The following is a 26,302-nucleotide window of genomic DNA, read 5'->3' as shown; positions in this document are numbered from 1 at the left end:
CACAATCAACCGACTTACTGACATTTATAAACATTCCACCCAATAACAGGAGAATATATGTTCTTTTCAAGTATATGCGGAATATTCACCATGATAGACCATATTCTAGACCATAAAATAAGTCTCAATATTTTCAACGAATGCGTGTCATCAAAGTATGTTTTCTGACCACAAATATATGAAATTAGAAATCAGTAACAGAAAGATAAATAGAAAATCTCTAGATATTTGGAAGTTAACACAATTTAAATAACATATCTCAAAGAAAAAAACAATAAAAAAAGGAAATTAGAAAGTATTTTGGCCTGAATATAAGTGAAAATATACCATATCACAATTACGGCATGTAGCTGAAGCTTGAGGGAAATTTGTAACATTACATTCTTATCTTAAAAAGAAGAATGGTCTCAAATCAATGGCCTCAGCTTCGACCTTAAGAAACTAGATAACAGGGGCGCCTGGGTGGCTCAGTTGGTTAAGCGGCTGCTTTTGGCTCAGGTCATGATCTCTGTCCTGGGATGGAGCCCTGGGCTCCCCGCTTAGCAGGGAGTCTGCTTCTCCCTCTCCCTCTGCCCACCCTCCCCATTCACGCTCTCTCTCTCTCACACACACACAAATAAATAAAATCTTAAAAAAAAAAAAAGAAGAAGAAGCTAGATAACAAAGAGTAAATGAAACCCAAAGGAAGCAGGAGAAAAGAAATAATAAAAACCAGAGTGGAACTCAATGAGAAACAGAAAACAATAGAGAATTAACAATGAAACCAAGAGCTGGTTTTTTGAGATCTTAAAATTGATAAATCTCTAGCCAGACTGATCAGAGAGAGAGAAGACACACCCTCACTAATTACTAGGAAAATGCAAATTTAAACTATAATGAGATACTTTATACATCTATTGGACTGTCTAAAAGGAATAACCATACCAAGTATTGGCAAAGGCGCGGAACAACTGAATCTCATATGCTGCTGAGGGGAATATAATAAAATGGTAGAACCACTTAGAAAACAGTTGGCAGTTTCTTAAAAGTTTAAACATTCACCTACCATATAACCTGGCCATTCCATTTGTAGGCACTAAACAGAAATGAAAGCATATGTCCATACAAAGACTTGTGTATAAATGTTTACAGCACCTTTAGTTGTAATAGCCCAAACCTGGAAACAACCCAAATGTCCATCAATAGGTGAATGAATAGACAAACTTTTGTATAGTCATAGAGCAGAATACAGTCAGTAATAAAGAGTAAAATATTGATACATGCAAGAATAGAAATGAATCTCACAACAGTTTTATTGACCGAAAGAATCCAGACAACAAAAAAGAGTATATATGATGTTAGTTCATTTATATAAAATTCTATAAACAAAAACCAAATTATAGTGACAGAAAGTGGACCGGTGATTGCCTGGGCAAGAAGAGACAGAAAACGGGGTTATAGGGGGCAACAGGGAAAGTTTGGGGTGTGGCAGATAGGTTTATTTTCTGGATTGTGGTGATAATTTCACAGATGTGTACATGGGGCAAAACTTACCAAATTATGTTTTATAAACATGTGTCATTTATTGTATGTCAGCTATACCTCAATAAAGCTGCGAAATGCATGAAACTATCAGAAAAGATCAAGATTTGAAGAACCAAAGATACCTAAAAATAAGATATAAGAATCAGTGAACCAGAAGACAGAACTGAAGATATCATCTGGACTGCAGCAGGAATAGTCAATGGAAGAACCAGAAGAAAAGAACATATTAAAGAAAATTGAGATGAAATGAGCATATATTCTTAGAAAACATTAACTTATCAGGAAGTACCCAAAGAGTTCCATAATCATTAAAGAAATGTGAACAGTTAAAAGTCTTCCCATAAAGGAAATTCCAGATCCAGAAGGTTTTTTCAGTGAATTCGACTAAACATTCAAGGGAACAAATATTCCAATCTTACGTAAGCATTCCAAAGCACCAAAAATGGGAGTAGTTTCTACCTGCTTTGTGAAGTTCGCATCACTATGATACCCACACCTGACAAAGACAGTATGAGAAAGTAAATTACAGATCACTCTCTCTCATGAACCACAGGTGCAAAAATCGAAAACAAAGCACCAGCCAGTGGCATCCAGCAATGTATCGAAATGATAATACATCTGACCAAATGGGGTTGATTCCAGGAATCCAAGGTTAGTTTAACACACAGAAATTCTGAGTAGCTAGGAAAATCCATTTTTGTCCTCCTGCTGCTGCTTCTTCCGGCTGTCATGTGGACATATGTGCTGAACCGTGAAGTGACCTTGAGAGGAAAGCTATACTCTAAGGACTGCAAAGCAGAAAGATAGGAACCTAAATCCCTGATGACATCAAGAAACCACCCTGCCAGCTGTGGACTGCCCACCTTCTGACTTCTTCTATGTGAAAGCTAAATAAAGTCTTATCTTGTTTAAAGTATTGTCATGCTTTTAAATACAAATAAATATACATATATGTATGTGTGTATATATATATACACATGTATATATAATGTAATGTATATATAATGTAATGTATATTGCATGTATATATAATGTAATGTATATTACATGTATATATAATGTAATGTATATTACATTAGCAGAAGCAAATCCTGATGAATTCTGACACCTGTAGCAGATTAGTGGAGGTGAGAGGTGTCAGGAAAGGCTTCACAGAGCATATCATATTTGCGTTGGGACTTGAAAAATAAGTAAAATCTTACCAGATAGAAAGGATTAGAAACAGGAAGGCGTTCTAGACACAATAACAACAGTGTGGAAAGGTACAAGGCAGTGCAAAAGCATGGTTTGCTTAGAAAATAGCAAGATGAGTGTAACATGTGTATTTCTTGAATATTTGGTTTGGGACTTAGGTCTGGGCTAGGCCTGGGGCAGAATTCAGCTAGAGGAGAGAAGGGTCACTTTGCAGCTCCGTTACATGCAAACCAGCACCTCTGGGGGAAGGCAGTGACCTTTCGCGGGAGCTGTGTGAGTAAACACATATTAGCCAGGCAGGACACAGCTCAATGAGGGGCGGCGAGACCTTGACTCGCAAGAAGGTGATGTGAGCTCAAGTCTTTGCCTTTAGAGAGAGAATGTGCTTCAGACAAAAGTGACCACGTAGCCCTTCTCCCTGGTGCTCTGCACAGTGGATCCTGCCTAACTGGGCTCCTTGCACCTTCCACCAGCGGCGTGCGGTCCCCAAACAATACGGTTTCTGAGAAAGGAAGTCTCTGTAGAGGAATGGGGAAAAGGGCTCTTTGTCTGTACCTCTGATGATTCAGTCGCCTGACATTTTTTCCTTGAGAATCAGGAAGCGTTAGAGGAACTGAGACCCTATGGCGTGTCATAGCTCAATGCCATACACGTTCCCATTTTCCTGAGTCGGTTGTGGCATATTATTAACAATGCCCCCTTTTACTCTCAAACGTATCCTTTTTGTTTTCGTTTTTGTTTTTTGGGTTTTTTTTAGTGGTGACTTTTTTTTAGAGAGAAAGAGCGCGAGTGGAGGGGGAGGGGCAGAGGGAGAGAGAGACTCTCAAGCAGGCTCTGTGCTAAGCACAGAGCCTGACCCAGGGCTTGACCTCATGACCCTGAGATCATGGACCCGAGCCAAAATCGAGTCAGACACTTAACTGACTGAGCCACCCAGGCGTCCCAAAATATCCTACTTTGGATAAAAATTTTATGATCACCCTACTCGCTTGTGTATTACAGTTTATAAAGGAACTGTCATACCTTTGCTATTGCTTTCGGCATTTGGAGGGAAAAAAAATCACTACCACTCCTTTTCTTCCAAAGAAATTTGGGGGTCAGAAAGAGACTTCTGGGGCGTATTTATTCATCCTATTGATTCAGACAGAGACACTCAGGAGGGAGGAAAATGCTTCGATGGCATACTAAGATGTGTTAATTTTGTAAAGAATAGGGTTGAAGTTATAACAGGAGGAGTATGCATTTCTCAGATGAGACTAAGCTGTGTGGTCTTTGGAAGAAAAGTGAAACTTGCTTCATGCAGATGTGACTGCCTTTGGTGATTCAAACTAAAACTAGCACTAGAAATGGAATCCTGGTTGTAATATCCCCTTTCCCCTGTGCTTCTCCATCACCCAGACAATCAGAGGACGAGAGTCCCAGTCTTTCCATCAGTGCCAGAAGGAACCTGAGCAGAGAACACCACTCCTTTGGACTCTCCCACCAACAGTGGCTAAAGTTGGAGGGGTCTGAGTCAGCAAAGCACAAGCTAGATAGGGATTATTAACCTGTTTTCCAGTTGGAGATACTGACGCTGAGGAACTAAGTTGACTTGCTCGAATTACAGCGTTTATAAATGGCAGAAATGGAGTTTGAACTTAGGAGATTCCTTGATGAAAAAATAGCTTTGGACACTCCAAGTTCCCAGGAGAAAAACCCATGGCCTGAGATGTAGCAGGAAGAACTGGGAATTTTAGCCTGAAGATAAAGGAGCCTTGGAGGCACAAACTCCTGATGGGCTGCCACATGGGAAAGAAATTATCCTATATAGGGTGGACCCAGAGAGTGCAGCAAGGACTAATGAAGGGCAGATAAAAGGAAGCAGATGCCAATTCAACATAAAGAGAAGGAAACTCACATTTCCTGAGTATCTGTCTACGCCAGGCATTTTACACGTGTACTCGTGTTTAATTCTCACACAGAGGGAAACAACCCTGTGAAGTAGATATTACCCTCATTTTAAAAATGAGAAACCAGGAGTCTTCCAAGTTAGGGTAATGGTAGGGGAGCTTGTACTGCACTAATTATCTCACCCATACTAATTATAAACTTTGGACAAAATAGAAAGAAAGTTAACTATTTGAGGTACTGGAAAATGACTAAAGTCAGGTAGAAACTAGAGGGGATTTGACTCTTGAAAGAAGGGAACTACCCTGGGTAATACCCATATATCCAACTTCTCATTTGAGGGCAGTCCCCAGTCTACGCCGTGTGCTGGGGCACTTCCGAGAGAGCTCATGCAGAACGTTGCTGTTGTATTAGCTTGAGGAGCCAGAGGAGGAACCTGGGTGCTGCAGGGCAGTTGGAAATTGGAGGAGGGAGATCCTAGAAAGAAAGGAGCCATAGAGAGAGGAGCCCCCAAAGCTGCATAGACATGTCATTCTAATCCTTGGCTGACACCCTAACCCTGACTATGGGGGTGAGACTCCAAGAAGCCTATGGGGAAAGCGATAGCTGGAAATCTGGGGAAAAGAGAAGAAAGAAAGAACTGAGCAGAGGGTTCAAAGCTGCCTACCACGGAAATGGAGTTCAAAGCTTGAATGCTACCAAAGGGGAGAGGTTCAGTAAGTATCTCAAGCTTTCCACGGAAACCTCAGAAGGACCACATCCTAGGATTAAATACCACATCCCAGGATTAAGGCACTCATCCCAGTACTAAGGGAAAAACCCAAACGGACTTGCTCTAAAGACTGAAACCAAGCTTTCACAAGACCGAGGAGATCCAGTGGTAATCTACCTACTTACTAGAACAAAACTCAATGCTCTTCAGAGAAAAATAACAGAATGCAGACTTCTGTATACATAATTACATTTTTAAAAACTGTTATACCTGTGAAGAAACAGAAAAATATAACCCAGCGAAGAGAAAAACCAGTTGATAAAAACAAAGTGGCAAATGAGGCAGATACGGAAATTAGCCAAAGAAAACATTAAAATAACTCTGAGAAATATGATAAGCAATCTATAAGAAAATGTGTGTTAATATGTGAAGAGGGGGGAATTTGAGAAGAAATAGGAATACTGTGAAGAAGAATGAAAAGGAAATTCTAGAACTGAAAAATACAGTATCTGAAGTCTAAAAAATATTTATTAGAAAATGTCATAGTAGATTGGATAAAGAAGAAGACCGAATCAGTGAACTGGAAGGCAGTTCAATAGAAATCATCCAAACTGAAGCACAGAGGGTGAAAAAGGTTGAAAAACAATTAACAGAACCTCATTGATTTGTGAGGCAGCATCAAGCGGGTGGACAAATGAGCAACTATGGTCCCAGAAGGAAAGGAGTGAAGGAATAGGGCAGAAAAAATATTCGAAGAAATATTGGTCAAATATTTTCCAAATTTGATCAAAAAAGAAACCCATAGATCCAGAAAGTTCATCACATCTCAAGCAAAATAAATACAAAGAAATCACCATAGGTCCATCAAAGTTAAATACCTGAAAAACAGGGGCGCCTGGGTGGCACAGCGGTTAGGTGTATGCCTTCGGCTCAGGGCGTGATCCCGGCGTTATGGGATCGAGCCCCACATCAGGCTCCTCCGCTAGGAGCCTGCCTCTTCCTCTCCCACTCCCCCTGCTTGTGTTCCCTCTCTCTCTGGCTGTCTCTATCTCTGTCGAATAAATAAATAAAATCTTAAAAAAAAAATACCTGAAAAACAAAAAATAGACCAAAAAAAATCTTAAAAGCAGCCAGAGGTAGCTGATTTCTCATCCTAAACAAATGAGGCCAGAAGACGTCATTAAAATGCTAACATAAAAACAAAAAACAAAACCCTGCCAACAGAAAATTCTATGTCAAGTGAGAATACCTTACAAAAATGAAGGTAAAATAATTTCAGATAAATGAAAGGCAAGATAATATATCATCAGAAGACCCAACTACAAGAAATGCTAAAGAATGTTCTTTAAGCTGAGGAAAAATGAGACCATATGGAAATTCAGATCTACAGGAAAGTATAAAGGGCACTGGAGATGGTAACTAAGTGGAAAAATAGAAAAGAAAAATTTTCTTTCTTTGTTTATGAATTGACAGACTTCCACTTCTGGCCAAGATGTAATAATAGGGCTGCATTTAACCTCCCACTTGAAACAAACAAACAAACAAACAAACAAACAAGACTGGACAAAATATATGAAACAATGGCTCTGAAGGCATTGGACATTATGCAATGAAGAACGGTGATCCCTAAGTGATGGGAAACAAATACATCCCTATTATTGACCTGTTTACTGCCTGAAGGAAGTTTCTAGGCAATGATGCAGGAAGGCAGAACCCTGGAATAGCCCCACCATGCTCCTGAGTTGAGGAGGATGAAATGGAGGTCCAGGCAAACAAAGACACCTAAAATTCTCAATTCAGTGTATTGAAGATGTAACCTGCATACAGGGAGAACTTCAGAAATCTGCAGACATTTCCCTTGAGTATTTCATTCAATAATCATCAGGATGTGTACGTGAGAAACTATCTGAAGCCAAGAAAAGAATTACCCAAAAAGGTGAGAAGGAACAGTGCTTGCAACTCATACAGGTCAGAAATAGTGCCCATTCCCAACACCCAGAGTGAAATGCTTCATAAGTCCTGGACATCAGTTAGAGTACAAGTAAAGTCTTGCCTCAGTAGTGGGAAATATTAATTGTACGCTAAATGCTGCCTGGTCCCACCTAACTAAGCTTAAAAGTAAGAACCAAAAGGATTAAGCTTTTGCACGTAATTTAACCACATCCTAAAACAAAGCTTAAGAATACCTTTAGGACTATAAAAATACTCAGCTCCCAACAAGGTAAAATTCACAATATCTCATGTCCAGTAAAGTAATTGTCCCAAAGAACCAGGCACACAAAGAACCAGGAAAATAAAATTCATAATGAAGAGAAAAATCAATCAAGAAGGACTTAGAAATGATACAAATGATAGAATTAATAGACATGCTCTTTACTACGGTTGTTAGAACGGTATTCCACTAATCCAAAAAAAGCTATGCAACTGCATTAATCTCCAAGTAAATTTCACCACAAAAAAATTGTAAGGGATAAAGATGGTCATTTCATAATGATAAAAGGGTTAATTCATAAGGACATAAAAATCTGAAATGTTTATGCACCTACTATTTTAAAAATAAAATAAAAATAAATAAAAAATAACATAAAATAAAAAATAGAACTAAAAGGAAAAATAGATAAATCCACAATTATAGTTGGTGATTTCAATTCTTCTCTCTCAATAATTGATAGAGCAAGTAGACAAAAATTTAGTAAGGATATAAAAGACTTGAACAACACTATCATCAAATTTGACTCATTTAACATTTTTAGAACACTTCATCCAACAACAACAAAATGCACATTTTTTTTTTCAAGTATACATAGAACATTTACCAAGATAGAACAGAAAATGTTTATGTCTGGGCCATAAATTATGTCTCAATACATTAAAATGATTCAAGTCATACAAAGTATGTTCTGTGACCATAAATGGAATCATGTTAGAAATCAATACTAGAAGGATATCTAGAAAATGTCCCAATATTTGGAAACTATATACCACAGTTCTAAACAACTCTTGGGTCATAAAAGTAGTCAAAAAGTAAATTAGAAGGTATTTTGAACTGAATTAAAATGAAAACACAGAATTTTGAAATAATGTGGAATATAGACAAAGTAGTACTTAGAGGAAAATTTATACTGTATGAGAAAAGAAGAAAGGTATCAAATTAATGACTTCAGTCTTCACTCTAAGAAACTATAATAAAAATAGCAAGTCAAACTCAAAGTAAGCAGGAAATACAGAAATATAAATACCTGGGTTGAAATGAATAAAATAGAAAAAAGAAAACAATAGAGAAAATCAATGTAACCAAGAGCAACTTCTTTGAGAACATCACTAAAATTGTTAAACCTCTTGCTGGCTACTCAGGAAAAGAGAGAGACAGAAAGAGACAGAGAGAGAGGATACAAATTACCCACATCAGGAATTAGAGAGGTGATATCACTATGGAGTCTACAGATTCTAAAAGTGTAGTAAGATAATATTATGAACAACTTTATGCCAATAAATTCTAAAAATTGGGAGATGGACAAATTTCTTAAATGGCTCAATCTATCAAATCTCATGCAAGAAGAAACTGGTAATGTTAATTGACCCGTATTTACTAGAGAAATTGAATTTATAACTAAAAACCTTCTCACAAAGAAAACTCCTGGCCCAGATAACTTCACTGGTGAATTATAACAAACAATTCAGAAAGAAAAAGACCAATTGTCTATAAACTCTTCCAGAAAGGTAAAGGCACTCCCCACTCATTCTATAAGGCCAGCGTTATTCTGATATCAAAACTAGACCAATATTAAGGAAAGAACATTAGAGATCAATTTCCCTCATGAGTATAGATGCAAAAAATATATTTTAAAATATTTTATTTATTTATTTATTTATTTATTTATTTATTTATTTATTTATTTATTTATTTTAGAGAGAGAGCAGGGAGGAAGGGGCAGAGGCAGAGGGAGAGAGTCTCAAGCTGAATGTGGAGCCCTATGTGGGACTTGATCCCATGTCCCTGAGGTCACAACCTGAGCCAAAACCAAGAATTGCACGCTTAACCGACTACACCACCCAGGCCCCCCAGTGCAAAAATTTTAAACAAAATTTTGGTAAATCAAATACAGCAATATATAAAAGCGATAATAAATCATAATGAAGTAGAACTTAATCCCTGGAATACAAATTTTAGTTTGACTTTATCAAATCAACAGATGTAATTCACCATAACAGACTAAAGACTGTATGGTTTTTCTCGATAGGTAGAGAAAAAGCATTTTATAAAATTTAGCATCCATTCTAGATAAAAACCTCTCACAGACTCAGAATATAAGAGAACCTTCTCAACCTGATGAAGGGCATCTGAGAATATATAACAGTTAACATCATACTTCATGATGAAAAACTGAATACTTTCTAAGATCATGAAAAAAGCAAGGATGTTCACTCTCACTACCTCTATGCAACATTGCAGTAGAAGTACCAGCTAGTGCAATTAGGCAAGAAAAAGATATGAAAGGATCCAGAATAAAAAGGAAGAAGTCAAAACGTCTTTATTCACAGATGACATAATTGCCTGTGTGCAAAATTCTATGGAATGTAAAAACAAAGACCTAGAACTAATGAGGTTAGGGAGATTGCAAGATACAATATATTTCATACAATGTAATTACCCAATAAACAATGATTGTATACAATTATACAATGTATAATCAGTATAATTCAACATATCGGCAACACAAAATTGGAAATTGAAGTTAAAAGCACTTACATTGCATCAAGAATAAGAAATAGGGAAAAATCTGCCAGAATATTTATGATCTGTATACTTGAAAATCACAAAGTATTTCTGAGAAAAATTAAAGAAGATATAAATAACTGGATAGATTTGCCATGTTCGTATTTTAGAGAATTTGATATTATTAAAAGTTAAAATCTCCCCAAATGGATTTATAGATTCAACTGAGTCCCTATCAAAATTCTATCAGCCTTTGTTATTCTTGTGGAAATTGACAGAGTCCATAATTCATATGGAAGTGCAAAAGAACGTGGAATCGCCAAAAGAACTTTGAAAATGAAGAACAATGTGGATGGACTGACGAGCTGATTGCAAGACTTATTGTAAAGATATTATAATAAAGATAATGTGGCCTTTGCTTCAAGACAGATAAATAAATAAATGGGACAGAACAGAGAGCTCAGAAATAAACCCTCATATAATTTAGCCAGTTGATTTCCAACACAAGTACAAAAGCAATTTGGTGGAGAAAGGATAGTCATTTAATAAATGGTGCTTGGACAATTGGATAGCGATATGCAAATTAAAAAAAAGTCATTTAGAAGGTCAAGGCCAGTCTAGGAGAGGCAGTGACAGGGCAGTCTAACTGTATTACAATGTAGGAGACAACCCCACTGAAGACGGCAGAGGTTCTGACCTAAGTAACTTTGGAAATGATTCTGGATGACTAAAGATAACACAAACAACCGACCTGTAAATAAACACCGTACTCTAGTTGATAAAGTTGTTTCCCGTGGGGGCGTGAGTTCACAGTGCTGTAGCACTAAGCCTGTCTGCTGGAATTGAACAATTAGTGACTGAGTGGCAGATGGTAAGAGTCAAGTTTCTCCTTGTCGGAATGAGAGGTTACAAGTAAGCAAAGGGAGGAGGCTAGTGTGGATTGCAGTAGATACATGAAGTAATTAGTAATTAATTAATAAGTAATTAAGTAAAACATGAATTCATGTTTTGATTAGTATAGGTATAAATGGTTATATACAGAAATGGATCGAGAACCTAGAAACAAGGACTCACCAGCAGCAATGACCACATCTAATGCCCCAGTTTTACTTTTTATCAAAGTGGTTGATTTTAGGACTGGCGCAGAAAATATATAAGCTGATCTTGGAGTATCTTGTAGTGTTACAAAGGAAGGGAGAGCCCAAGAAAGCAAAATGGGACAGGCCAGTGATGGGTAGTAAGGAAGGCACGTACTGCATGGTGCACTGGGTGTTATACGCAACTAATGAATCATGGAACTTTACACCAAAAACTAGGGACAACTGTATGGTGACTAACATAATATTAAAAAAAAAAGAAAGAAAGAAAGCAAAAGCAAAAACGCAGTGACGGGGGTATGTCAAAGGGACACTGGAGTTCCAGCGGCCCAAACTGGAGTTATGGGAACAATCGGGTAAATAAAGTCGTATTGGCTTGTAACCCAAAGTAGAAAATAAATATCCATGAGTCCATCCTGACATAAAGAAATGGTCAAATAAATTAATAAATGGAGCAGAAGAAACAGATCTCCCATGCAGAACTCCAAATAAATTGTGCAGATACTCTGTCCTCGAGTTGCTGGAGCGTACTTCCCACAGATAGGCCCTGGGGAGTGGTTGAAAGAGTTTGGGCTTTAACATCAAATAATTGTGAGTGGGAGACCCACCTCTGATCCTTGTTAGCTGTGTGATCCCAGGCTTTACCCTTCCTAAACCTCAGGTTTTTATTTGCAAAATGTGAATAATAGTATCACTTAGCTACCTGTCAAGAGAGGCTGTGTAGATTGAACGTCTATACAGTTCTCAGAATGGTGCTTGGGACATAATACTCTATAAATTACAGTATTATTCTTTTTTAAGGTAGTGTATTCATCTGTTCCAGCTGCTGTAACAAGATTACACAGACTGGCTTGAACAACTGAAATTTATTTTCTTACCGTTTTGAAGGCTGGAAAGTGCAAGATCAGGGTCCAACTGGGTTCTGTTTCTGGTGAGAGCACCTTTCCGGCCTTGCAGATGGCTGTTTTGTCCTCATGTGGCCTTTCCTTGGTCTGTGCACAGGGAAGAGAGAAGGCTGGGACAGAGATCTCTTTCTTTTCTTATAAGGCCACCAATCTTATCGGACTTATAACCCCATTTATTTGATCACCTGAATTACTTCCTGAAGGTCCCATCTCCAAATACAGTCACATTGAGGGTTAGCCCTTTGACCTAGGAATTTTAGCAGGGGGACACGATTCAGTCCATAGCAGGTAGTATGAGATACAGAATTAGCACGACTTGAATTCTCATTCTAGCTTCACCACTTGCTAGCTATACCGGGGAAATCTCTCAAGTTCCTCAGGTTTTTGTTGTTTTTTTTTCCCCCATTTAAAAAAATTAAGGTGTTATTTTTATCCAATAAAATTCACACATTTAAAAATACTGTTAAGTGAGCCTTTTTTAAGCAAAAAAAAAAGGGGGGGTTATTTTAGAACAGTGTTGGATTTACAGAAAAATTGCAAAGATAGTACAGAGAGTTCCCAGATACTCTGCCCCCAGTTTCCCTATTATTAACATCTAAAATCGGTATAGCACATTTGTTACCATTAATGAAGGCATACTGACATATCACTAGTTAAAGTTCATGCTTTATGTGGATTTTCTCCACTTTTTCCATGATATCCATTTTCTGTGCCAGGGTCCCACCCAGGACACCACCTTTTATTCAGTAATCTGTTTCCTTAGGCTCCTCTTGGTGATGACTGTTTCTCAGACTCCCCTTGTTTTTGATTGATCTTGACAGTTTTGGGGGTTGGGTGTTTTATAGAATGTCCCTCACTGGGATTTTTCTGATGTTTTTCTCATAAGTTCAATGTGCTTATGGGTCTTAGGGCTGAAGACCACAAAAGAAGGGTCCCATTCTCATCACAGCACATCAAAGATGCATACTATCAACAGGACTGATCACTGTTGACGTTGACCTTGTTCACTTGGCTGTGTTGGCCAGTTTCTCCAATTTACTCCCCCCTCCCCCCTTCCTTACTACATTCTTTGGAAGGAAGTCACTGCACAGCCCATACTTAAGGGGTCTACCTCCTTGAGAAAAAAGGTCTACATAAATTATTTGGAATCTTGCATGTGGAATTTGTCTCTTCTTCCTAATTTATTTATTCAATCAATATTTATTTATATCAGTACAGACTAACTGAAATATATTTTATTTTGGGGATTATAATTTAATATTATTGTAACGTATTCTGTTGCTCTAATTGTCCCAGCTTTGGCCATTGGGAGCTCATTCAAATTGGCTCCTGTGTCCTTTTGCCATGGTCCCATCATTTTTCTTACCTTCTGTTTCTCTCTCTCTCTCTATTTTAGATCTTCTTCACTTGCTGTTACTATAAGGTGTCCTAAGCTCATCTTGCATTGTCGTGTCCCAGTCCTAGAATCAACCATTTGTCCGAGGAACCCTAGTTCTCTTTAATGGAAAATGGTATTTAGAAAACAAGACCTGGACACTAGATGTGATTTTTGCTACTGGAGAGTCACTACTTCAAGGCTTCAAGTAAGTGGTGAGAAGAGGCATTGCGCTCTGAGCTGAGGCCTGGAGAATGAGAAGCAGCAGTCACTTTAGACCTAGTAGAGAGTTCCAGGCAGAATTGCTAGTAGAAAAGATATGAGGAACAAGCTTGGCTCATCAGAGGGATAAAAAGAGGGCCAGAGAGGCTGGAGCAGATTGGAAGAGGAGAAGGATGAGAGGTGAGGGTGGGGAATGACCTGAACATAGTGGGGTTTGCAAACTAGAGGAGGCATCTGGATTTTCCTCGTAGGGAAATGGGAGCCCCTGAATGTTTTTAAACGGGGTTGACACCAGTTGATTTGGATAGGAGGATATAGCTTGGGCCCAACTGACCAGCCTGAGGAGTCTAGTGGAGAGATGGCGATCCTGAACCAGTCCCAAAGCATTTGACGAGCAAAGGCTTTATCCTGCCTTGGCTGAGACCAGCAGTTGGATGGATCCTCAGGGTACTGGATCTCAGGGTGGGCCCTGGTGTGCACTATAAAATAAGACAGTTTCCCGCTCTAAAAGCTAGGATTAGAACAAGCCCAAATGCTCTGTTGATACATAGACTCTGGAGTCCCAGGGAAGTCCTCAGATTTCTAAGTTACCAAATACACTTCCCAGGCCTAATGCTCCTGCCCAGTCCTGAATGCGTTTGCTTGGCCAAAGTCATCCTTGGGCGTGGTTCCTCAGCCTCTCAGCATTGTGCCCCGTAGTCTGTCAGTTCCGCTCCAACAAAACCACAGGGCTTACTGGCCCAGAATATTCCACCTCATGCTCATGCTCCCCCCATCTCCTTCCGCTCAGCGCATCCATATCCATAGGTCTGTTTCATCTTTTAAGACCTGCCTTAAATTCGCCTCCGGAAAGACTTCACCAGTGGACCCAGCTCTCTCTTTGGTGCAAGGCCAGTCTGGGTTGGGTGGCCTCTGCTCCACAAGAAGATATGTGAGGCTTCCCTTCCATGTCAAACAGAAAAGGTAGGCCTGTCGAAGTGTGGTATTAAGGGCATCCTCCACACCCTACCTTAGGCAAGCCCCAGAGTCAAGGAAGTTACTCAGAGGAAACCAAAGATGATATAGGTTGATCAGGTTGATACTGGTTGATATAAGATCATATAGACCAGACCCAACTGACCAGGCTAAGGAGTCAAAGTTATTGTCCCAGAAAAATTAGCTATTGTTTCAGGAAAAAATTAGCTATAATTTTTATGGTAAAGTAGAATATTCTGAAATTGAGATTGCATTTCTCCATGCTTTCTTGTAACCACTACTGTTTCCCCACCATAATGCAGTTGCCTTCGGAGGGCATAGCTGAGAACAAAGAGTCTATTTCTTAGCTTGAGAGCTTCTAAGTAGATATTTGTAAAAACTATAGTGAAAGAAAGTGTTGAAAATGCAAGTTTTCAATCTAAAAGTTGAGCTTGGAGAAATGAAGGTGTTTGTAGATTTGTTTGTTTATATTGTTTTTATTCTTGAAGTTTGGTTTGGAATGACAGAAAACAGATTTAAACACCAAACCATATAGTAGGGAAGAATATGTGGTGATATAAGTACATTTTCCTTCCCAAAATAGATGGATCAGATGAGAAGATGGAGAATGTGAGGGCATGGAGCTGGAGCTTAGATGCTGGTCCCTGAGAAGGGGCTGAACCCTTCCATCTACTTGGGTTGAGTCCTTCATAGGAGTGGATGTGCAGCTGGAATTAGAAGAACCTGGTAGAAAAGTCAGACTAATGGGGTGGGGGTGAGAGAGATGGTGGGATGGAGTCTCAGAGAACAGGAATATGATGCCCTGGCTTCCCAAGGAATAGCCTGGGGAGTCAGCAAGACTTTTAGGGGAGCTCTGGTCCAACATGACCTGAGAGGTGGGGTAGCAGTGGCTGACTGAAGTTTCTAGGCAACTGGGCTCCTGGCCTAAATCACAGAGTGTCAGGCTTTCCAGCATGGTGAGAGAAACTCACACAGAGGTTTCTGTGGCCCCCGAGAGGAGAGGTTGGCAAATCTAAAGGAAGCAAGAGTAGAGGGAAAAAGGATCTGGGCTCCCCTGAGGCCCTGAAGCCACTGTCAGTTATAGGATGGAGCAGGGAGTGTGTTGGGGTTGAAAGCCGATATCCAGAGAAAGGAGGAACCCCTCACAGTGGGGCCAGCAAATCAGAGGAAAGCTCATAGCTCCGGCACCATCTGACTATACTCACGTTGCCGTCTCCCCGCTCATCGCCCCAACCAAGATGACTGGAGAAGAGAAAGAAGACGAAAAGGACCTTAAATCCACTATGTTTAAATCCGGAAGTCACATGGTTTACCTTGAGTTGGGAAGATTTGTCTTTCTACTACTCAGAGGAAAGAGTGGATATGAATTAAGTAACCAGCTGTGATGAGGATGATGATGATGATGATGATAGTAATAATAATAATAATACACACATATGGTACTTACTTCATGCCAGGCACTTCTAAACATTTTAATGCACTAACTCATCTGGTCCTCTTAATACGTGTGTGAGACTGGGCACATTTGAGCACACTTGAGTTTCACAACCATTATTTGCAGCACTTAAATGTTTATAATATTTTATTTATTATGCTTCTTTTTATACATGAAGAAATAAGACTCTTGAAATAAGAATTAAGTAATAAGAGACTTGCCCTAGGCCATATACAATGAGCAAGTACAATACCTAGGCTTGAACCCAGAATTTCAATCACCTAGCCTGAGTTCTTATCACAGTACCAAAGGTGTTCTATATATATATATATATATGTTATATATATATATATATATATATATATATATATATATATAATTGAATTTATCATCTTATGCTGGAGAAGATAAGGGGATTTAGGACTGGCCCTTGGAGTGATTTCACACTTAGAGTCTGATTAAAGGAAGTAAGAGTGCAAAGGATACTGTGAAGTCATGCCGAGTGAAGGAGGAGGAAAAACAGGGGAGTGTAATATCACAGTCCTCTAGAGAAGAGAGTGTTCCTAAAAGGAGACAGTGATCCCAGGAAAAATGGGCACAAGCAGTGCTCAGATCTTGGTTTCTGAAGATCGGTCTCTTGGTTGACGGCAGGGCTGGGGCAGGGAGAGTACAAGGTGAGCCTGGAACTTCTTGTGCCAAAGAGCAAAGTGGTGCTCCATTAACCCAATGATGGGGGCACTACAGAAATAAACAAAGACCACCCAAATGAGAACAAGAAAAGTCTAGTTATGCAGAGCTTATGGGAGTCGCAAAAGCAGGAATAGAGTGGAAAGCTTCATAGAGGGGGGAAGGGAAGCCTTCAGCTGTGCCCTGATTGGAGGCTGTTGGCATGGGAGAAACTGTCTGTGGGCTAAATAGAAACAGGGCATCCTGTGTAATTGGTTAGGGGGCACATTTTGTTCTCTAGTCCCTGTGGCAGCAGGGACAAGAATTAGGGAAACTGGCAGTTATTAGTCAAGTCCTGGCCATTTGGGGCTGATTGCTACCGAGGATAATGATTGGTTTCCTGGATGGTTGCTAGAGATAGTAGGCTGACTTTTTAAGGATCTGACTTACAGAGCTAGCGATCGTGGATTAGCTTTCCAGGCTAGTTGCTGCAGATCATGGGTCACAGTTCTATTTTTAAGTCTCGTCTGGCTTTTGTTTGTAGCTTCAGTCTCTCAGTAGAGTAAAAGAGACACCGGAGCCAACCTAAGAGAGCTCCCACTGGCCAATTTTAGGATAATTTAAACATTAAAATGATTAATAACAGTAATGGATTACAATTCATTGAATGGAAAAAAATCACTAAATTCACAGATACAAAACAAGAAACTAAAAATAAAGTGGGGGAGGTGGGAGGAAGGAGGGAAAATTTTCCCGACCGTGGAATGCCAACTACGAAATATACAGGGGATGGAAGGGTAAGAAATTCAACATTTTGCAATAATTGGTAAAAATCAGTAATGGATGTAAAAATCGTTCATCGGGGGGTCCAGATCAGAGTACCTCACCACAGACCACCTGCTAAATACGAAAGGAAAGAAATCTCTTTACAACGGGGGAGCCTGGACGGTTCCACCTTAACCAAGTGATGGAAGTGGACGTCACCAATGGTGGCGTATGGGTGTATGGGTGTTCAGCAGAGTACTCTTGGAAGGCTGTATGGGTGTTCAGCAGAGTACTCTTGGAAATTTTGGGTGGGTTTGAAAACTTCAAAACTAAAAAGGTAAAAATGTGCAAGAAGAAAAAAAAAAGAAGGTGGTGGTCAAGGGTGCTGAATATTGTTGACAAGTCATGTAAGACTCGAGAATTGGATTTAGCAATATGGCGCGCCCTGGTGACCAGCAGACAGTCCTGGGGGGCGGGGCAGGGATTCAGTCAGCAGGGACTGAAGGGAATGTGCACTGAGGGAGTGGAGAAAGCAGCTGGAAACATGCCTTTTTAAAACTTTTTTTTTTTTTAGCACATTTAGGTTAGAACTGAAGGAAACTAGTGAACAGCTTCTGTTATGCTCTTTTCATTCTATTGTAATCACTAACTAGTATCTATGGCTATTAAACCAGTCTGGCATGGATTTAGTCCTAGAACTGAGTAAAATACTTCACTCCTGAGTACTTCACTCCCTCCATGGACTCTGGATTCGAAGTCAATTTTGTGTCAAAAGCTCCTATGATCTTGTCCCACTGCACACTGGGCATCCCCTCTGGGGGAGTCCTCTGAAGCCCCTGGCAGTTTCTTGCCACCTGGTTTCTGACCTCTCCTTCTCTTAGTTCACAAAGAAACTGACAAAGCACCTCGTAGCCCCACGGCATCTGGACCAATGCCCCATGCTCCACAGAGGTGCCCTCCAATCCTACGAAGTTCTGTCTGGTGAATCACTTCTTCACCTCTTCTATTTTCCCCTTCATTGGCAGGAATTAATTTAAGATTTTGTCTTTCATAGTCATTGTTGAAATCTGCGTCCTGTGCCAAGCCATTAAGCACCACCTCCTTCTGATACAGAGCCTAGAATTTTAAGCCATAAAATTATAAGTTCATACTACTTATTGTATTTAAGGAACCTAGTCTTCCAAACAGATCATTTAAAATACACCTATTGACTCTCACTAACAATAACAGGATGCTACCATGGTTTTTTTCACATGTCAGTTCAACAAGTTTTTCTTTAAGCTAATTCCAGGAATTGACGATGGTGCTTCTGGTAGGATTTACTGCAAAGAACCTTGGCCTTCTTAAAACCAGTCTCCAAATCTTTACGGTTTTGCTACGTGTGATTAGAAAATGTTAAGAAAGACTCCAGATACACATGCTTCTCAAATCTTAAGTAATCCTACCTGCTTTGAAGGTCACGAGTTTGAAATGTCAACTCATTTTTAACTCACAATGGACCTGCCAGGTCATTTTATTCTCCCCACTTTACAGATGAGAAGACAGAGACTCAGAGAGACTGAACCTTTCTAGACCTGGAGGATTAAGGACCAAGGATTTAAAATCCGTGCTTTTCCCACTATGTCAAGCCGCCTTTGAAAAAATATTTACTTCCTCTGGTTGCCCAAAGGAACGATGACTTGGTGAAGCTTTCAAACATTTTGCTGATTTTTTTTTTTTTAAGTAAAGACTCAGATATGAACTCACCATACATAAGAGGGATGTTACAGGGAGGTTGCATGTGAAGCTAATCTTTGTAAATTGAATCACATTGTAAATGCACTGGCTATTTAAATAATTCCTGAAGCAAATCATTTTGTATTTGTGAATCTGGATTTTCATCCGTGTATCCTGTTTGCCTGCTGCAGAAATTACCTGTTCTCAGCTATCCCGCAATGGATGCAGAGACCATCACTCAGAAGCAGGGAATAGAATTGTATTTCAAGGGAGGGTCACTGCCCCACAGAAAGCACTCAAGGTAACAGACAAAGGTAGTCCAGCTCCAAGTAGCTTCAGTTGAGCGTGGCTTGTGTATATGATACATTCTCTGTGAATATAGAGGGCGAGGCTCCCAGAAACAGAGATGGGGGCAGAGAGGGCAGGAGAGTGGAGAGAACCACAAGGACAGAAAGAAAGGGAGCGAGATGGAAGGAATAGAAAGCGAGAAGAAGGAACCAGGCCAAAAGAGGCGAGAGATTCTGAGAGGGAATGTCAGCCAAGCCAGGAGAAAGGAGAGGGTGAGGATGGGGATGAGGAGGGTGGGGGAGAAAGAGAGCCTCGTGGCACATCTGTGCTGCTGTGCTGCCGGTGCTCCATGCTCTGCCAGAGCACTCCGTCTGGAGCCCCGTGCTCCCTGCTTCGGCTGTTCCCCTCCCCCATGAGCCTGGTTTCAGGGCACAGTTAGCCCTAGAATGATTCAGGACCTAGAACCCCTCCCGCCCCCCAGTCCTTTTCTGGCCTGAGGCTTCCTGGCCAGGGCTTTCCAGCTGCTGCTCCCTCCCATCCCTGGGAAAGCTTCCGCTAAACCATCTCGCTAAGCCGTTTCGCCCAGAAAGTCCCCAGGCTCTCCCTGAGGATGGAGACCTCAAGGCCGATTCCTGTGCCTGTGACCAGTAAAGACAACACCTGGAGAGCTTGTGTTCAGGTCTCTGATGGGCAGCCTTGTGGCACAAACCCTTTCTGTGCAGTTCCAGAGACCAGAAATTGGGCCAGTGATTAGGGGCCCTACAGATTTGGCTGTAAGAAAGACCTTTCCAATCAACCTGCCTTAAGATGGAATGCACTGTCTCCAGAAGGGGTGAGTTCCCCATCACAGGATGTATGTAATCATGCCAGCAGAAGCTGGATACCAAACCTACCTGTGATTGAGCTGAATGACTCGAGATTTCTTCTGGGACTCTGATTTCTCCTAAAGCCCTTGAAAAATAGCTTTTAAATCCATCATTACCCATGAAACCTTGCCCTATTTATGTGATTAGAAAAGTCTTCCCTTCACATCAAGTTCAAGGAGCAAGTTAATCCGAGTCCTAGTCACATGATCACAAATTCTGAGTCACTGGGTTTTGAATTAGTGGGGTTTCCCAGGGGAATTCAAATGTTCCACCCAGGAGACACGGAGAAGAAGGTTCGCGCCTTCCGTGGGAACACAGCCCAGGGAAAGACGAGGAGATGGCAGGCAGCTGCCTCCTGTGCATTCCGATAGGCCCGCTGCTGCGAGGAATCTCAATGTTCCAGCCCCCAACAGTTGGAGCAGGCGGAATTGCAGGATAGGGATGAAGCGGAACTGCCAGTCACCCAGACATCTGGCCCTGGTGGGGGCGGTCTCTCTGGGGCATGTGCCAAGATCGGGGTTGCCCTGACCGTTCCGGGAACTTTCGGTCAAAGTCGTGGCTTCCACGAGGCCTGTCCTGATGCTTTTCCTCTGCCCCTGGCAACACCCAGGGCTTGTGGCTCACACCACGCTTCAACCCTGGGTGGTTCGTGTCTGTCTCCCCACTAGGCTGGGACAGAAGCCACGTGATGGGTGTTTAATACCTGGGATGGAAACACTGCGTGAAGCTTCAGGGCACCAAAGTCAGCAGGACTTTTCTCCTGGCTCCTTGGATGCTCTCAATACTTCCTAATCTGGCCAGTTTGGGGTTATTTGTAGGTCTTAGCTTTCTCCCCACTACCCCCATAAACAGCCCTACTTACCCCACTGCTGGGTTGCCTGGTTCTTGTTCTCCATGCTGCTTTATGTCGCACTCCTATCCACTGGCTTAGATAACCCTTCCACTGGGGTTCCAGCCTCCTTGGGATTCACCCCGCCCTGTGCTGCCGAGAGGAGCTCTCTGCCCATCTGGGTCCTGGGCTCTGCCTTTTGTGCAATCCTTTTCCAGTGTCAGACCCTGTGCCAGCCCAGCCCCTCTGTTTCTGTCCCCCAACCATCCGAGCACACTGAGAACCCCATGACCACAGGCACTGTGTTTCATCCCTCTTTGGATCCCTGGCCTCCAGAGCAGTAACCAGCAGTTACGAGGCGCTCAATAACAAAAAATATAATAATAATAATAATAATAATCATCATCATCAAATTAAAATTGAACAGAAAGGCAAGGGAAAGTGAATGCTTTATTCCACAAGGGGAAATGTTAGCAGGGAGGGCTTGGGAAAATCGGGGAAACTAACTGAGAGATTTATTGGTTGCCATTTTTCTCTCCTTCTCCTACGCAATAATTGATTAGATATCATTACTTCTTAAAATGGCCCTTGGGGATGGCCCAGCAGAGGCCAATGCCCTGGTCCAGCTGGACGCAGCAGCTGCTGCTAGGGCAATGCTATCATCCTACTGCATCTACTTCCGGGTCTCCTCTGGGATTGCCCGGAAGTACCCTCCTGGTGGTGGGCACCATCGGCTGGCTATATCCAGCCACCATCCTGCCTTTTGGACCCCTCCCTGCATGCGGGTGTTAGGGGAGCAGGGAGGAGGGAGCCTGATGCTCTGTTGCTTATTTGTCCCGTAAACAGGATTTCATTCTAATTTGGATTTCCACCTGCTGGATGACCCCCGCAAATGAGCAGGAGATTGCTGTGTTGCTGCCCATCATGCTGAATTTGGCCAACTACAGAAATACCCTCCGGTAGATGCCTTCTTGCAAGTCACCAGGTCTTTTGTCATTACATCCCTTCCAGTGAGCAGCCCTCGGTTTCTTCTATTCAGTAGTCCTCTCACTTCCCCACATAAAACAAAATCCATACAATCCCTGTGGAGACTGGTGTGGATGCAGTTAAATAGCCTTTCATCATTGACTTCCAGCCCCTTTTTCAATGCACAGATCCGACTCAGGACAGAAGAATATATTGCAGCCCACTCCAGCTCGAGAAATGTGTGTTGAGTGCCTACGGTGTGCTGCACCTTGTGCCAGGATCTGGAGACACAGCTGGTTTAGGGGCTGGCTTCCTGTTGCGTGTATCACAGAGTCTAGGAGCTGGATTCAAGCAGCATTAAGCCAAGGGTGAGCGTCAGTGCTGTTCATGTAGGACTTGGAGTTAGACTCGTCACGCTAAGGTTTTCATTCAGTAAAAACTCTTCATACTAGCCTTGCACGAGGTGCTAGGGAAATAAAGATGAATAAGATAATTTCTGTTCCCAAGGAGCTCACCATCTGGAGGTGGAAGAGACAGGCAAATAAAGAGAGGACTGCAGTAGCATGTGACGTGTGCTGTGATAGAGGAAAATGTGGGATCTGGGGGACCCCACCTGACACAGACTAGGGAGGGGAGGCAGATGTGAGAGAAGGCTTCCCAGGGTATGTGATGTTTGAGCTGAATTTTGAGGAATGAATTAGAGCTTGCCAAGGGGTACAGGCAAGTAACATCCGGGCAGCACATGCAAAATCACAAGGAGAGGAAGCCTGGCCAGTCAGGAATGCTAATTGCTGGAACATCCAAGAGGAGGAATAGGAGAGATGCATCTTGTGAGGGAGACAAGGGGGAAATTATAAGGAGTTTCTTAGGTTAGCTAAGGAATCAGTCTATTGTCCTAAAATGCTGGCATCCAGGAGATCAGCTTGAAGGCTTTTGTTATAACCCTGAAGAGAAATGATGAGGAACCAAACAAAAAGAGTAACTGGGAGAATAGAGGCAAGGTGGTTCCAAGACACCTTTAGAAGGTTAAAGCTACAGGACTTGAGGCATTGAAAATAGGAGGGAAAGACAGAAGGATAGAATCACAGATTGCACCCATGTCTCTGGCTCAAGTGAAGGACAGATTACAAAAGCTTATAGAATAGTCCTGATAATATAACAAGCATAATAATAACAGTAACAATAATAAAATAGTATTTAAAAGAATCACTAATGTGCAAGACTTGGGAGTAGAGCTATAAAGCTCCTAAATAAAAAAGCAAGGATAAAGCAATGGAGGAAAAAAGTCATATGGAGGACAAAAATGAAAAAGGAAATTAAATGAAAAATCAAAGATATTTCCAAAGGTGTATATAGAATATCTATAACAGAAGCAATATTCAAAGACATAATTTTTAAAAATGAAAAGAAGAATAAAAGGCAAAGATTTCTGGGGCGCCTGGGTAGCACAGCGGTTAAGCGCCTGCCTTCGGCTCAGGGCGTGATCCCGGCGTTATGGGATCGAGCCCCACATCAGGCTCCTCCGCTATGAGCCTGCTTCTTCCTCTCCCACTCCCCCTGCTTGTGTTCCCTCTCTCGCTGGCTGTCTCTGTCAAATAAATAAATAAAATCTTTAAAAAAAAAGGCAAAGATTTCTGAGCCAAAATCAAAGCAAATATATAGATGGAAAAGTTTCACCAAGTTATGAATAAAAATAAACAAAAGGAGGAGTAGTAAAACCTCTCAGTACAGTTGCATTTCTGGTTATTTATTCTTATATTTCTAATAGCTTTTTGCTCTATATTTTTGGATGCAAAGTTATCTTGTGCCTTTATCTTGAAATTATACTTTCATGATAAGGTGTGCATTCTGTCAATAAAATGCAAGTTTTCCAGCTCTTACTAGCACGTGGTAACAAATGACACCGTAATTTCACCAGCTCTTGCTCCCAACCACGTGTAGGCTCTCCAGACTTCCTTGATTCCTCTCTGTTATATTTAGGAGCCCTTGGGGGATGGGCACTCACATTTGCTTATTAACAAGTTCCCTCCCACAGAATATCCTCTCTGCACTACTCAGCACCCACTTAAGAGCGCCATATCCACTAGGGACATAATGTCCCATCAGAATTCTATTGAGGATTGCCATGTCCAGCTGTTGCCTCTCCCCTTCTTCTAGGCTCATGAATCATATTGGTCGAGGGTCTACTTTTCTTACAATACCACTGCCTGGTTTTGATATCAAGGTAATGTCAGCCTTATGAAATGAGTTGGGGGGCGCTACCCGGCTTCCTTGTTATTAGTTTGTGGAAGATTGCGCTTGGTAAAAATCCATCAATGAAGCCATCCAGGCCTGGAGTTTTCTTTGTGGGAAGCTTCTGAAATGATGAATCCTATTTCTTAAGTATATGGGAAAATGCAGATTTTCTCTTTATTCCTCAGTCAGTTTTCAATTTGTGTCTTTCAAGGAACGTGTCCATTTCATCTAAGTTGTTGAATTTATCGGTATACCGTTGTTGCAATGTCATCATCTCCCTTAATGTCGTAGGATCTGTAGGGATGTCCTCTTTTTTTCATGATATGGATCATTTGCGTCCTTCCTCTTTTATTCTTGATTAGTCTAGCTAAAATTTGTCAGTTTTGTTGACCGTTTGAAATAACCAGCTTTTGGTTTCACTGATTTCTCTACTGTTTATTTTCTATTTTACTGAGCTCCATTCTTTAGTTTCCCTACTTCTGCTTATCTTAGGTTTAATTTGTTTTTCTTTTTTTAGCTTCTAGTTTTTCATGGAACCATGACCACCAAGACACATCCAGACAAAAGTCTGGAATAACTGTAGAGCTTACCTTGTTTGTTTCCCTTCTCTAAAGAATCACAACACAGCAATACCATTGTCCAATGCTTGGGAAGAGTTATTCCATATCCTTTGTCTAGACCCCGTTACGGTGGGAGAGAAGGTAGGAGGTGATCCCAGTTGCTCGATTATGGCTACAAGTGGAAGTTCCACTGCCCCTCTTCCAGGCATGTATGGGATACAACCATGAATTTACTTGTTAAGCACCCCTGTTTTATGCTGTGCATCAGTGCCAATATGCTGGAGCCCTTTTGATGCCAAATTGCACTTCTCTCTTAGATGACTGTAGCAGCTTCTTAAATACCTATTCTCTCTCCAGACTTACTCATTCCATACTACTACCCGAATAATACTTTGGAAACACCAGTCATATTGCATGGTATTCAAGGCAAAGTTGAAGTGAATGGATACCCCTGGGGCGCCTGGGTGGCACAGTCGTTAAGCGTCTGCCTTCGGCTCAGGGCGTGATCCTGGCGTTATGGGATCGAGCCCCACATCAGGCTCCTCTGCTGGGAGCCTGCTTCTTCCTCTCCCACTCCCCCTGCTTGTGTTCCCTCTCTCGCTGGCTGTCTCTATCTCTGTCAAATAAATAAATAAAATCTTTTAAAAAAAATGGATACCCCTCTCCACTTTTATGTTATACTCTGTTATAAGGATCTCAAGGACATTCTGCTGGCTTTTTTTTTTTCTTTTTTAACTATGGTTTTAGGAAAGCAATCATGTAAGTCTTTAATTGTAGTTTCCAATGCTTTGCACAAGACTTAGATTAGAAAAATAACTGAGAATGGACCAAAAGGCAAATCCCAATAATAGATACCACACTGTCCTAAGAAATGCTTCACCTTTTGGTGAGTATGATTTCCTTTCCAGGTCACACTCATTGTCCTTGGTTTCTTTATCCCTAGTGATGAGGCCCCTAGAATCTCAGGCAAAAGGGCTTTTGGCACAGAAAGGTCTATCCTCTCCTAAGATATGCCTAGCTTCATCTCAACTGCTGCAGTTCTCTCCTGGGAGACCCTCAGCCTCAGTTCACATCTCAAAAGGGTCCTACTCAGGCTAAAGCTGGCATTCCCTCTCCATGAAACAGGACTCTTTTTCTTGTTTCTTTATTGTTTTGAATTAAACTTTGCCCAGCTAATGCTGTGGTCCTTGATTTCTGTTTGCCTGAAGCATCTGCCCACCCCTTTTTTAAAAAAAGTACTTTTCCTGATTTGTCTGATAAATAGAGTATAGTTGGGGTTTTTTGTTTTGTTTTGTCTTGTTTTGTTTTTGTTTTTGTTTTTGTTGAGAGAGAGAGAGACAGCAGCAGGAGGGGCAGAGAGAGAATCTT

The sequence above is a fragment of the Ursus americanus genome, chromosome 33 (assembly GCF_024610735.1).
Source record: "Ursus americanus isolate L20-20 chromosome 33, mUrsAme1.1.p, whole genome shotgun sequence".
Lineage (NCBI taxonomy): Eukaryota > Metazoa > Chordata > Mammalia > Carnivora > Ursidae > Ursus > Ursus americanus.
Note: the sequence above shows the minus strand (reverse complement) of the source record.